Here is an 11,480-nt window from a genome sequence, read left to right on the forward strand (position 1 = left end):
CCACCACCACCTCTACCCCGCCCGTCCCGCTGCTGCCGCCAGCGTCTTCCATACCTCCACATGGACCGCTCTCCTGTATCAGGAGGGTGGAAGGCCGTTTGATGATTTTGGCTCCTGCTTGTGGACAAATTTATTCAGTTCTTAGGCTTAGTCTTTCATTTGAGAGGCGGCGGTGAGCTGCTACATCTGCTGCTGCAAAGGTGACGTGCAGATAGATGTTCAGCAGGAAGGTTCGAGTAAAGCAGTTTGACTACTTGCAAGCTGATCCCATAATTTCCAGGCACCGTGTGTGTCTTCATTTTTGCGAGACGCTCACTTTGCTTCTTCTTTTTCTTTGGTGTTTAAGCATTTATTGATGCGCTATTCACTTGTCAATCAAACTGCTGTGTCCGACTCTTTGACATGTTTTTCCTTTGATTTTATTGGCTGATGATGTTCAAGTGTTCGTAGGTGGCGCTCTGCCAGAATGATAACCCAGCTGTTCTTCTTTTTTTCTCCCAAACAAAGGTTGATGTTAGCACAAAAGCACATTACTTCCTAGTTGACAGTTTTCTCAGGAAAAACCTGTGAGATACATATTGAGTTTTTTAACAGTGAAATGTAAAATCTTTCTGCCCAACAAGTCCTCCAAACCAAACTGCAAAATACCCTGATTTGACGTTGGTTTGGTTTAGGCACGAAAGTAACTTGATCAGGTTTAAGAGGAAAGATCTCGGTTCGGGTTGGAATAAGTACTTTGTTAATGTTAGAGGAGCTTCGTTGTCATGGCTACAATAATAAACATGTGGTTAAAGTTAGGGAATGACCATGATGAAGTTGGAAACAGGAAGCAAACAGCAGTCTCCCGACTTAAAGTGTGATGTTTTTCACTCACTTTGCCTCTCCATGATAAGGTCCCCTGACTTCCTCCTCCCTCCTGTCATAATGAATGTGACCACTAGAGGGCTTTGTCACTTGAACGTAAACATATTTATTTTGGGACCTGAAATAACTGATGCTATCGTTCTTTTGGGGGTCTCATGATAACCCAGGCCTTCTTCTTTTTCATAGCAAACAAAGGTTGTGGCTGACACAAAACACACAGATATGTGTTGTGGGATAGTTTGGGTTATTTGACATGGGATTGTGTAAGGTACTTATCTAAAGTCAGAGTATTAGCTGCAGCAGATTCGGATCAGCATCTAACCGCTGTGGACGGGCCCATCCTCAAGGGCATGCTTTTGCCTCTTTAAAACATGCCCACATAAAAAAGACAATATCAATTCACCAGATCACCATTTTATCTTGCCGTCAAACAGCCCTTTTCCTTGGAACAACAGTTTTTGAACTGTTGAACTACGGTATTCCTACGCACAGGCGCACCTACGCTTAGCTCTGTCGCACTCTGCTGATCTGGGGAGAAATACATACACAGCGTGACATAAATCGCTCCACGTTATCCAATGAAAAAGAGCAACAAAACAAACATTTATTTTCATGTAGATGTCTACTGGTAACATTAAAATCACAAATATCCACCAGTTCATCAGCGTTAATAACAGGGAGCTCTGCTGCTGTTTGCCTTTAATATAAAAGGACAATGATGCATTCAGGAGAGATGTGAAGTGGAGATGTCTTGTGGCTTTTATGTAGGTCAGTGTCAGTTTCTACCTTTCACTTAACTGTTTTGCACCCGTTTGTTATTAGAGCCCAACCAAACCAGCTGGCGCCCCGTGTTCTCCCGCTGGGAGCGAGCCCTGCTCGGAGCCTCAGCAGCACCGGAGACGGAGGAGCTCCCTGGAGGTGGAGGTGAGGTGGGTGAGGTTTGACTGCTCCAGTGAGAGGAGGTGATGGCGTAGGGCGGAGGGGAGGGGGGTTATTTGGCACCAGCAGCGGGACTCTCTGCGACTGTGTGGTCTTCGGAGAACCACTTACCGCCCCCGTGCTCTCCTCCAGTTCCAGGCTCTGGAAGGTGAGGCAGGCTCTCTCCCTCCTTAACCCCACCCCCCATCCCCAACCTGCTGATTAAATCAACCTTACGCAGGGTTAAAGCGCGATAACGAAGGCAAAGTAGGCCACCTTCACTCGCTCTCACAGGAAGAGGAAGTGCCCTGGTGTACCTGCACTTGTGCTTGGCGTCTCGCTGGCGCTACAACCCTTTGCACAGCTGGAGGCGAGACAGCGAGCGTGTTCAGATCAGAGAGCAGCAAGGCTCACGTGTTACGTTTCCTGCTACTGCGATTGTGTTGAGTGACCGTCTGAGGCCTGCAAAACAAAAGACGCACAGAGATGATGGCTCATTTCTGTCTTAACTGAAAATTTGCGAACTGCTCTTTGGAAGTATCGGTATGATTCTGTTTATTACACTCAGATAACGGCGAGTCTGAAACTCCATTACATTCTGTCTTTCTTACATCTAACCCTGAATACACCTCACAAGCGAAAAGTAACATTCAAAACCACGAATGTGTGGATAACTTCATTTTTGATTAAGAAAAAAAAAAAAAACATCAGGTAAGTTGTTGCAAAATGTGTTCACACATGTGGCTCAATAATTAACCTAAATCAATTTGGAAATTTAGTAACCAAAGTAGTGGAAAGAAAAACAGGTTGGGATTATTATATATATTTTCCTACATTTAATATGCCAATGAGCAAATCCCACAAACATCAGAGATCTGGAATGGCGAGTCCTTCTCTATAAATTCTATAAATGTCTGGTCTCTTTTCATGGATTACTGTCATTTGCCATCCGCTATTGTGAGTGCCTGCCAGGCTGGCTTGCCATTTCTGGGCCTGTGTTTCCAACCTTGATATATTTGCCAAATGAATATTTGAAGCTGTAATTAAATTTATCCCACCTCTACACCTTCTGTAAGACGGCCACCTTGCACATTTCTCACATGCCATATTTCAGCTATTTTTTGTGTGTGAAAAAAAAAAACACACACAACACAGCTTGTTGCCATTTTTTAATGATTTGGAATGAGGATATTTTTACTGGAATAAATCTGATTTCAGGACATTCATAATGGGTCCTGCTCACATATTCAGACATAAATACACACCGTGTGGTGAGAGGAGCCTTCAGAGCTGTCACTGGCTTCATAAACAAACTTCATAAAATGTCAGTAAATATGATAAAAAAAAAATTAGGAGATGAAATTATAGCAGAATTTAATGCATTAAGCAAAAATCAGGCGCTGCTCCTGACAAACAAGTTACTATTTCCAGACAGCTCGGAGAAGGCGCTTAAAATCAGCATAAATGATATAACAGAGCCCTTCTCATTAACAGATTAACATGTCTGCTGGGTTTTTTTTCTCATATTTTAAAGGTAAATCTATAAAGTTGTGCTTCTGTGTGTAGTGGATACAAGGGAGTTTTAGACTGGAGGAAGAGTGATGTTTTATTAAATGATGCTCAAACTGTTGTTCACCCTGAGACACGAGGCCTTAACGCATGCAAGGAAACAAACATCTGATTAATTCATGATCAACAACAAAGCTACAACATGGTATTTGTTGTTTAGTTGTTTTTTTTGTTTTGTTTGTTATTTTTTTGGGGGGGGCACGTTTTTACCTCATAAACAGATTTATGAATAAACAAAATAAAAAACACATTTGGAGAGCTAATTTACAACAGGTTACATAATATGTTCTGTCAAGTAATCCTGAAGAGGATTTCGTTCAGCAGCGAGGTGAGGGATCCCTCCGTTAACTAGACTTTGTTTTCACTGTGTATTTTTATTATTTCAAATTAAAAGTCACTGGATGTCTCAGTTTGGAGGTAAAGTCTCCTCCCGCTCGCAGTTATCTTGTCCATCCTCTTTCTCTCCATCAGAGGATCTAACGTGTCCCATCATCGCCCTCCCCGTGAATCCTGTTAGTTACACTTTAAAGGAGCCCACTCCTGATAATTAAAATCTCCAAGCCTCCCAATAATTACCACTGGTTCCTCTGCACTTTTGAATTGCACTTGTGGTGACATAATTCATTAGTGTTTGTCCAAAGAAATGATTTAGAGGCTTTAAAGTGCTCCTCCATGCAGAATAGCTATTAAAGCCGCCATATGCACATATGCTTGGAGCGTTAAACGGTTTGTTGAAGTCAGTCGGGGTACAAGGGATGATAAACATAAATTATGACTAATACACTGCACCAGTGGCTTTTTCGAAAATAAAAAATTACTGACACAGGGAAACCACTTTGGATTCACCGCCGCAGTGCCGCGGCCCCCCTCATCTGTGTGTGCTGAAGCGAGGATGTAGGAAGCACAACACAAATGGCTCGGGCATCACCTTGAATATTCAGATGGGTAAGCTAATCGTTTATGCCTGGATACACCATTGTGATTACCTGGCTCCTTTGGCATCACTTCTGAGCTCTCTCAAGGCGATGCAGAGTGCCTTTTGTTTTCATTTGCTTCCATTAAAAAAGTTTAGACCACACAATGAGACTTTATGACTGAAGTTCACGGCATAAATTCATACCAATAAATGTTATTTCTCTTTGCTTTAACAACCTGTGATTACTGTGCATAGTGCAAACAATTCTCAGTTTTTTTGTGACAAACACCCTCCATGAGGAGTGTGTCTTGAATGACAAAATGGAAAGATGATTGTTACCACCTAACAGCTGGTGCAAATGAGCAGGATTTTGTGATTTTTACACCAAATCTTGTAAATCAGTGCATGTTACTATCTGTAGATAGTTTTCTGTCCTAAAAACACAACATCATATCTTTCCAAACAAAATTTAAACATCTCTGTCTTATGATTTTTTAAAAATGTTTTTATCAATATAATTGTAGCCCTCCTTATGGAGATTCTGAGAGTGAGATGGGCTATTAGCATTAGTTAATACAGGCTCTGATGTTAATCAGAGCTTAAACAGAAAATTAATAACAACTGAATAATCGTTTCAGTTTAAAAAAAAAAAAAAATTGCATCTCAAATGGAAAAAGTTGCCTCTTTTCTTTGACATATATTCAGTAAATTGAATATTGTTGGGTCTTGGACTGTTGGTGAATTTGAAGACACAATCTCAGACTGTGGGAAATGATTTTTCTGAGATTTTATGGACACATTTAATTGAGAAAGTGATCAGCAGATTACTGAAAATAATCTGTAGTGCTGATGGAGTCTCACCTTTGCTTGCTGATGTGCGTTTCGCTTCCTGTTTTGCAAACACTTGCAGCTTGTTCAGCAAACTAGCGCTGAATGTGGTTTTCATTATTATTAATGTTGACCTGTCTTGCTGGCCCAGCACTCACACCTACGCTGTGAAAGGCTCCGGTTCACTGTGAACAAGGCCTGATGTATTACCATACACCCCGCATTCATCACTTTGTTTCCCCTTTGTGTTTCTCCTTTTTTTAAGGCAACGGCAGGAATTATTAGCGGCTTAGCAGCGAGAGGCCCCTAAGTAGCTCTCGGGGTGTAAGCCTCTCTCCCAACTCAAGGCCAACACCACTCTGAGCCCCCAGCCCCATTTAGTGATAATGTACATCTCAGCAGGGACATGCAATGATCCCTCACTTCTCCATGCTAAATGATCATTTTCTTTCTTACTCTCTGTCTTTCATTCAACAAATCCACTCCCCTCAAAAAAAAAAAAAAAAACTCCCCGAAAATATTAACATGCTGTCGAACAATAGTCCTCAGAAAGCATGAATCAGCAGATGATTCCCAATTCCATGCACACAACAGGGGATTGTATTCAGGCTGTGGTGGTGTGTGTGTGTGTGTGTGTGTGTGTGTGTGCGTGTGTGTGTGTGTGCGTGTCTGTGTGTGTGTGTTAGGGTGGGTGGAGGGGAGCCTGTGTTAGCACCGACACTCCCATCCAACAAAAATTCCAAACCCCCGGCATCAGTACAGAGCTTATGATCTGTGGGAAAGCCGAGGCGAGTTGCGCAGCGGCGGAGCACCTCGCCCGAGTCTCCAGACGGCCTGATTTGGGAACGCCGTGAAATCCATGGCACCTCTCCTGGCTTCCTGGCTGAACGGCTGCCATATCTTGTGATGGACTGAGGCAGGAGAGAGCGAAGCAGCCAGGGATGAATACGGCTTAATCTTTACCCAGGCCACATGTGTGTGCATGATAACATGGTTGCTTTCTTCCTGTGCAGGGTTATTCTTCGCCAGCTGCCAGGTTAGCTGCCTCGCACAGCCGTGTTTCGCTGCGATATTTGCCCGCTGTAAAAAGAACTATTGCACCTAAGGTGGGGGCTAATGCATGTTTTTGGAATTGGCGGTAATTCCTGACACATTTCGAGAGACAGATAGGGTGTCTTATAGCAAATGACAATATATGTAAAGACACCTAGCCCCCCCACCTCCTTAATATTTTATTTGTGAGGAGCCTCCTTATGCTGGGGATAGAGGCTATTTTTATAATTAAACGGCGACGTTGTGATCAAAAGCAGCTAGACATGAGGCAAAAATACCTAAACACACATTTAAAGTGGGGCTGCAGCTCTGAAGACATAAGGAAAATGCTATTTTTGCGACATAAGATCAAACCAGATTCCTATACAGTAAACAAATATAGATGTAAATGCGTCTGCGCTAAATGGTTGTTAATTTTTCGGATTTCGACTTTGCTGAATTTACAGGCAACAAAACACATTAAAGCAGCTTTATTCCCCATTCTTTACCATTTCTAATGTCTAGATTTATGTATATTGTGTGTGTGTGTGTGTGTGTGTGTGTGTGTGTGTGTGTGTGTTTGCAGGTGCTCTTCACGCCATACATTTCTCTATCATCTACATAGGCTTTAATGCAATCACTCCAGCAGCTTGGTGTAAATCTCCCTCCTCTCTTTCCTCCTCGCATAAACTTTCTCCCCCTCTGCTCATCTGCCCGGCGACACAAAGCCCATCTATTATGATTGCATTACCATAAATGATTTTATAACATCTGCTTGTCAATAATTATCGTACAAATTCCCGTGCCCTCTGACCCGTGCTCTGAATGAACCCCAGGTGTAAGGCACTGTCGGGCTAATGAGTAGCTCCACGCTAGCACATTGTCCCCACGTCAGCGCACACAGCCACCCAGCCACTTCAATTAGAGGCTGGCACACGCCTTAATATTAGCCGAAAATTGAGGAATCATGCGCTAATTGAAAACATTGCATTCAAGAGGATGCGGACTGTAAGTAAATGGTGGGGATATTTGATCTAATATCAGGAAGGATGCACAAATGGCTGTCCGTCCTCCACAAGGAGAATGTTGAGATTAATGTGCAGGTTATTCAAAACTTTCTTTCTTTCCTGTTCTCTCTGTTAATAACTAGTTTGACACCAGCGGCAGTAATGAGAACAAACAAGTAGAACAACATTTGACTCGTTCTTAGGGAGAAGTAATGAGACTGCGCCGATGTATTTTTGAAGGTATTATTATTTAAATGGCAGCACTCAGCGTTTGTGAGACTAATGAGTTGGTCATAACACACAAGAACACACTATAATGCAGCTGTAAGGACATTTGAGTGTTTGTTAATGCATTTATCAACAATGATAACAAATTGTAATTATATAGAATATTACTTCATGTATTATTTTGAACAATGCACATTTATTAATTGCACTAATGATAATAATCATTAGTGGAGGGTGAGTTTAGTAAACGGATGTTTTAGGTGAAGAATATTTTGTCAAACTACTGTTTCAGAGCTGCCTGTGAATGATTTATACGTGTTTTAAAAACAGATCATAAACACTGTAATGGATTTGTTCATGTGTGTGATCATACATGATTCAGTTTTATTACAGCTCTGTTATTTTGTGTTATCAATTAGTCATTAACTGTTTATACATCGACTACAGAAGCTTCTTAGGAGAAGACAAATACATTTACGCACTTCCAGTTAACACTTGTCTTTACTTGATATTTGCTCTATAACTGCATTACAGTGTTGTGTGTATATACAGCTTATAAATGCTAAATAGGGAGTTTGATCAAAATGTTGCTTCTCTGGTTCATTGGTGGTGCAAGAATTTAAATTGACTATTTTGCAAAAAAACAAAAGAAAAAAAAAGATAATAAAGATTTATTCAAACAATTTTTACTTGGATGTAATTTTAAGTAAAACCCAATATTACCCATAATGTGTTTAGGCTTTTCTTTGCCACCATAGAAAAACTAATCCTACATATCGGACGATATCTGTGGATAAAACACGAACAACTCAATTAGCAACGTTCCCAAAGTGCCACACGAACCTCTCCATATCTGTGGAGTAAAATGTAACCGAGTGAAATCTTAGATGGCACCAACTAAATTCTCCTAATAACCAAATTAAAACAAATACACAGCGCAATCACTAATGCCACATGCTCACATTACAAACCATTATTCAAGTGCTCAAAGACACTGAAGTGCATCAATCTATTACATAAGTCTGTTTCTCCCTGAACAGCAGTGTAGCTGCTCTGTAGCAGACACAACTGCAATGTCAGATGCAGTCCTAATTGAAAAGTTAATTAACTTTTTGAAGTCCTCAGCTGTCATTCCTGCAAATCAGACTCCAGTCCGGCCCCATGAGACCAACTTTATATCAGTCTTAATGGCTGGGGACCCTCAGCGTGGCTACATGGGAACATTTGGTCATTGAAAGTACCATTTATAGAGTATTGTTTAATTAAAGTCGAATTAAGAGAACTGTATGCAGAATTTAATTTCTGCTATGAATTATTGTCGAAAACAGAGTGCAACTCAGATAATCAAACTTTTCATTATCCTCGCCTCCCTCCTGAGGTACCTACGCTGCTTCGCTCCACGTCTTTGTTGATGACTCCCAAAACATAAATGAGAGGAAGCTACCCACAATGCAATGCATATCTACAAGTTTTTTTCCTCACACATCAACTTCCTTCTGTCGAATGTTTTTCTTTCTTTATTTCTTTCTTTTTAAACAAACAAAAGCTTCTACTTGTCGTCACGTCTGGAGCAGATAAGTCAGAAAGTGTTTCTGTCAGTGATATTTGAAATTCCACAGACATTATGAGAAACACTATGAAAACCTGGGTGGTCTGTCAGTTCACCTGTAGTAATCCGAGCATGGCTGAATAAGTGAAAGGAGCACGCTGTGGACATAAACCAACGTCTTTCTGGGCATATTTTGTTGGTTATTCTCTAAATTACAGATATTTTTGAAAACGGACATTTTCCGAAAGTGAAGACATTTTTCAGGAAATGAGGACGGTTGTAGAAAGTGAGGATGTTTTTAAAAAATTTTTTTTTTTTTTTAAAGTTAAGTCAATTTGCTTTAATTCTGCCACTTACATTGATAGATTGATAGATAGAGGTTGTGCAGCGGGGGAGAGGAGTGTGACATACAACTAATGACCCTGGTTGGAATTGAATTGTTGCAGTTATTTAGTATTTCAACCACGAGGCCGTGGGACATCCCCATCAACAGCTTCTTATAACCTCAAATCCAATTATTTGTCATAAACTTGACGGGGGGGGGGGCTGAATGTGCTGTACTTTATTATTTTCATCAGCCACTTCTGAGCTTGGATTTTATATATCAAGTTGTACTTATGGAGGTTAAGGTTAATGATACTGTTTTTCCCCTCATAAGAACACAAATAGGTCTAGGGGCCATCTTAAATCATCTACATGTACTTGTATACTAATATTTGTAGTTTGTATTTGTGTTTTTATAAAGCTTTATTTTAAAAGTCAAACTATTTCCCAGTTTTCTGAAATCTGCCTGATGTGACTGTGTATTCACAGGAACATTCCTGGATCATTTGGTGCTGTTAAAGGGGGAATAGAGTCGGTGTTTGGTTGTTACACCTTCAGCTAATTATTTCCAACTAAATCTCCAGATGAACCTTTAAGAGTCTTTTAGTGAGTGAACAGCAGATCAACTCAACATGCACTAATGTTTGGCAGAAGTTTGCCGATAGTCCAGCGTCACATTCAGGCCGCATGGGGAGTAAAGTTTCTGATAATGAAAGACAAATAAGTATTTGAGGAGTGATATATTTGTCCATCCACCCACCCACTTCCACACCCTGACTTTCCACTCAATGATTAACTGTTTCCTGTTTTTCTCCACCACACAATCTGTCTTTAAGCGGGGCAGGAGTTAAAATCCAGCCGACACACTGCTGCCTCATTTAAAGGTTGTGTGGAGACGGATCCTCCCGCCTTGTTTCTGGGGGTCAGCGCAGGTTTAATTGATTCTCCTTCTCCCTCCATCTCTTATTAAGGCCACAGGGAACTCCTAATTGGCCCTCCCCTGTGGCCACTTGGAGAGGCAGGCAGACGTGGCCCCGTAGACACTTCTGTCGGTCCTCAGGGACGATGGCGGATAAGAGATTCACGGCGAATACGTGGCTCCGTGGATCTGCTTCTTTGGGGACGACAGTCTGATGTCTCCCTCCTTCGCCATCTGGACACGAGATTTACTGACAAACCGATCGGGACCAGAGAGACTCGACGTGGTTTTTATAACACCTCTGTATATTCAGACTGGTGTGTGTGTGTGTGTGTGTGTGTGTCTGCGTGTGTGTTCTTATACTTGAGTGTGAGCTTTAGACTTTTGGGGTGAGTTTCAGAAACTGAGGATGTTTTTGGAAAGTGAACACACTTTTTTAGAAAGTGAGGGTGTTTTTGAAAAGTGAGGAGGCTTTTTGTAAGTGTGGACACTGTAGGAAACTGTTTCAAAAGTAAGTACAGTTTCAGGAAGCGTAGACATTTTTGAAAAGGTACATGTTTCTGAAAAGTCAGATTATCTGAGTGTGGAAAGTCTTGGAAAGTAAGGACGTTTTTGTGACGTGAGAGTTTCTTTGAAACAAAGGACTCTTTCAATAAGTGAGAATATTGTGTAGAGAGGAGATTTTTTATGTGAGGATATTTTTAAAAAAGGAGTTTGGACGTATTTGGAAATCAAGAACATTATGCATTAAGAAAAGGCCTTTAATATTAGAAAAAACTCATAACATTTTGATAAAGGTACAGACATTTTACAAAGAGTTTTTCTCTTAAGGAAGTGAAGACTTTTTGAAAAGAAGGATAATTTCATTCAATTTTTAAAAAAAATGTGTAATTTTGAAAAGTGTGGGTAAATTTGGAGTGTGAGGACATGTTGGGAGAGTGCAAATAAAAAATGTATTTTGAGGGTGAAGATTTGCTTTCAGGGTTTAGTTAGGTTTAGGTTGAGGTTTGAGGCTCAGAGCTGCGTCAGTGAAGTCCTCACAAGTCAAGAAGCGCAGGGGTGAGTGTTCATGTGTGAGAGACAGAACGACAGATACAGACACAAAGAGAAGGTGTGGGATGATTTAAAGGTCGTGTTTGTTGTGGGCTTGCCATGAGCCTGTGTGTGTGCGTGTGCATGTGTGTGTGTGTGTGTGTGTGTGCGTATTTGTGTGAGGTTTAATTAGGAGGTAGTGAGAATAGTGTGTGCTAAAGTTTGTTAATGTAGATGTGTATGAGTGTTTCATTTGGAGGTGGTGGTAATTGTGACTTTTGTATGTTTGTGTGT

Source organism: Seriola lalandi, unplaced genomic scaffold (genome assembly GCF_002814215.2).
Source record: "Seriola lalandi dorsalis isolate HSWRI2012SDOR001 ecotype SW California unplaced genomic scaffold, Sedor1 jcf7180002054045, whole genome shotgun sequence".
NCBI lineage: Eukaryota > Metazoa > Chordata > Actinopteri > Carangiformes > Carangidae > Seriola > Seriola lalandi.